The following is a 4,453-nucleotide window of genomic DNA, read 5'->3' as shown; positions in this document are numbered from 1 at the left end:
TTGGCTCAAAATTTTCTTAGCTTAAATGAGAACAAAACCGAGGTGATGGTGTTTGGGCCCAGTGTTGGTTCCACAGTTCGATTAGACCTGGGCCCTCTCAGTCAACACATGAAGCCCACAGCCACCAACCTTGGCGTCATTATGGACTCTGATCTTAAACTGGACAGGCAGGTCAAGGCGGTTGTTAAATCCAGCTTTTATCAGCTTCGTCTTTTAACCAAAATTAAATCAATTTGATCCTTTTCTGACTTGGAGCGCATCATGCATGCTTTTATTTCTTCACGCCTGGACTACTGCAATTCACTTTTTTATGGAATTAATCAAAATACACTTCACAGATTGCAGTTAGTCCAGAACGCTGATGCACGCCTCTTAACTGGGAGCAAAAAACATGAACATATTACACCTATTCTTGCGTCTTTGCACTGGCTCCCTGTTAATTTAGAATTGATTTAAAAATGTTATTATTTTGTTCTTCAAGTTTTAAAAGGACTGGCCCCACAGTATATTGTAGATCTCCTCCAAATTTACTCCCCAGCGCGTGCTCTGAGGTCTGAGGGCCAGCTCCAGCTTGTGGTGCCTAGGACGAGACTTAAGACCAGGGGGGACAGGGCCTTCTCTGTGGCTGGGCCCAGACTCTGGAACGCTCTGCCTCTCCACGTTCGAACAGCCCCCACAATGGAGTGTTTTAAGTCTTGTCTGAAGACCCACTTTTATTCTGTGGCTTTTAGCTCTGCATGAGTTGTATGGTCCTCTGTTGTCTTTGGCCTAGTGTTTTATTTATTTATTGTTTTATGTTTATTTATTTATTAGTATCTGAGTGGGTTTATTGTTTTGTATAGTTGTATAATCATTTTTATGTGCAGCACTTTGGAAACTGTTCTGTTGTTTAAATGTGCTATATAAATAAAGTGGATTGGATTGGATTGGTTTAGCCTGTACTTGCATTTGGTGCCTAAAGGAGGTGCATGAAGTTTTTAAATCCTATTCAGTAGACCAATTTTAGAGGTACATGTGACCATAGGACCTTTGTGGCTGGGATGGCAGTGGGATCGAATCCCAGACTGCTCGTACTAAAGACCAGAACTCTACAAGGTCAGCCAAAGGGGAATTCCCCATTAGCCAAGCTAGCGGGAACGCCCTTTCAATCCAGACTTCATCTTGCTACATACATTACAACCACTGGCAAAAATTATGGCATCACCGGCCTCGGAGGATGTTCATCTGTTGTTTAATTTGTAGAAAAAAAAGCAGATCCAAGACATGACACAAAACTAAAGTCATTTCAAAATGGCAACTTCTGGCTTTAAGAAAACACTATAAGAAATCAAGAAAAAAGATTGTGGCTAGTCGTAACGGTTACGTTTTTTAGACCAAGCAGAGGAAAAAACTATGGACTCACTCAATTCTGAGGAATAAATTATGGAATCACGCTGTAAATTTCCATCCCAAAACTAACACCTGCATCAATCACATCTGCTCGTTGACATTACCCTATGTCATGAAAATGACCCTATGTGTCTTTTTGCAAGGAATGTTTTCACAGTTTTTGCTCTATGGCAAGATGCATTATCTTCTTGAAAAATGATTTTCATCATCCTTAAACATCCAGAAAAGTGTCCAAATATCAACGTAAACTTGTGCATTTATTGATGATGTAATGACAGCCAACTCCCCAGTGCCTTTACATGACATGCAGCCCCATATCATCAATGACTGTGGAAATTTACATGTTCTCTTCAGGCAGTCATCTTTATAAATCTCATTGGAACGGCACCAAACAAAAGTTCCAGCATCATCACCTTGCCCAATGCAGATTCGAGATTCATCACTGAATATGACTTTCATCCAGTCATCCACAGTCCATGATTGCTTTTCTTTAGCTCATTGTAACCATGTGTTTTTCTGTTTAGGTGTTAATGATGGCTTTTGTTTAGCTTTTCTGTATGTAAATCCCATTCCTTTAGGCGGTTTCTTACAGTTCGGGTCACAGACGTTGACTCCAGTTTCCTCCCATTCGTTCCTCATTTGTTTGTTGTGCATTTTCGATTTTTGAGACATATGCTTTAAGTTTCTGTCTTGACGCTTTGATGTCTTCCTTGGTCTACCAGTATGTTTGCCTTTAACAACCTTCCCATGTTGTTTGTATTTGGTCCAGAGTTTAGACACAGCTGACTGTGAACAACCAACATCTTTTGCAACATTGCGTGATGATTTACCCTCTTTTAAGAGTTTGATAATCCTCTCCTTTGTTTCAACTGACAATCTCTCGTGTTGGAGCCATGATTCATGTCAGTCCACTTCGTGCAAACAGCTCTCCAAGGTGTGATCACTCCTTTTTAGATGCAGACTAACAAGCAGATGTGATTTGATGCAGGTGTTAGTTTTGGGGATGAAAATTTACAGGGTGATTCCATAATTTATTCCTCAGAATTGAGTGAAGTCCATATTTTTTTCCTCTGCTTGGTCTAAAAAAGTAACCGTTACTGACTGCCACAATCTTTTTTTCTTGATTTCTTATAGTGTTTCTTAAAGCCCGAAAGTTGCCAATTTGAAATGACTTTAGTTTTTGTGTCATGTCTATGATCTGCTTTTTTCTCTAAAAATTAAACAACTGAATGAACATCCCTCCGATGCCGTGATTCCATAATTTTTGCCAGGGGTTGTAAACTACACTCACATGCATTAGTCTGCGGTTTGCTACAACAGCACGTGCTTTGTTCACGCGAGTCAGCATGAGACGATTACTCTTTCCTTCTCAAACTATGTTATAGTTGCATATTCAACAGTTCAAATTTTTAAATATTGGGGGGGGGGCAAACCCCTGATTAAATAGGAGTTTACACTTCTGGCCTAAAAAATATAGTGCCCCACTCAGAGCAATGCAAGTCCCGTCCCCAAATCTGTGTCTGGCACTGGGTCTGGTGGGATGAGCTGGTGGGCTGAGATAGATAGATAGATCTATCTATTGTATCACTTTACCATAGGGTACATGAAGTGATTGATTGACATTGGTTAATGCACTAATAAGCAATAAAGCTACAATGTTTAAGATTTAGGCACATTTATTAGCATAGATTTAATATATTATATATTAGTGTAGCTGCAATAATGAACCAGTGTGTTTTCATGATCTTAGAATGAGCCCTTCATATCTACATGGAGCAGGGCCCCACGTGGATGCTGCCATATTGCAGTACAATATTAATACGGTAGCCCAGAAGAGACATCTGTTGCTGCTCTCCTATACATTGTCTTCTGGTTGCTCGTGCAGGTGAACAAGTTTGAGAACCCTTAATATTATGAAATGGAGGATCATAGAAATTCAAGGATTCAAAAGAATTTTATTGTCATATGCACATAGGAACATGTTCCCTGCTCAATGAATTGTGTCTACTGCATTTAAACCATCCTAATTGCCAGTTAGGAGCAGAGGTCGCCTTTAGGCGCCCGGGGATCAGCTCCAGACGTACATCCCTGCCTAGGTCAACAGCAGAGCTGAGCAAACCAAATTGCTAATTATAAGAGAATGCAAGGGGACAGGAACGCTTTGTTAAAGAAGTGAATACATGAAAGGAAATCAAACGTGAACATGAAATCATGACCGCCAACATTACAATGCAGTCTCCAATGTCACCACTTGATGACACTTAGCCTACACAAATAAGCCTTAACTAACAGTAAATTAAGAATTACTAATGTGTTTAACAATAATTTATCAATAACATTCATATTAACTAAGGTATTGACATGTTAATCATTTATAAAGATGCGGAACATTACATTAATAAATGCTTATTAATCACAGTTAATGGTTAATTCACAGTTAGATAATGCTTGTAGCAGCATTAAACAATAACGATTTTGGCCATTTTTTATTGGTGATTTTGTGAATGTTGCCAAGCAAAGGTAAAACACAAAGGTTTTTTAAAAAAAAATATATTCTTAGTTGTTACTTACGTTTGTAGCTGGTAGATATGTATTTGTAGTTCTTGTGAAGCTATGATACAACCCAGAAAAAAAAATTAAGTACTTCAAATTTACTCACAGAGCACGACACGACACTCACATTTCAAAGTGGGCAGAAAGTACAGAATGTTAAATGAGCTTTTAAACATTGATTTATAATAATATAATTTACATTGATAATGCAGTATATCTGAATACATTTCCACTGAATTAGCCATTTCCCTATATTATTGGCATGGGGTTGTAAATGTATCCTTGATCACTGACTGATCCAAACCAAAATGAAATAATTTCTTCCTCTCCATAGGCCCGGCGCAACATTGGATTAGGTGTTCTTCAGATACCTTGCTAGCATACGTACATACAAATGTAGTTACGCAGAGACCAAGGCAGCGTATGCCTCTGGCATTGTATTTATTTGTCAATAAATGATAAATGGAATGGGACTGTTGGTAAAATGCAATGTAACAATTGTTTTAGTCTT

The sequence above is a fragment of the Thalassophryne amazonica genome, chromosome 7 (genome assembly GCF_902500255.1).
Source record: "Thalassophryne amazonica chromosome 7, fThaAma1.1, whole genome shotgun sequence".
NCBI classification, from domain to species: Eukaryota; Metazoa; Chordata; class Actinopteri; order Batrachoidiformes; family Batrachoididae; genus Thalassophryne; species Thalassophryne amazonica.
Note: the sequence above shows the minus strand (reverse complement) of the source record.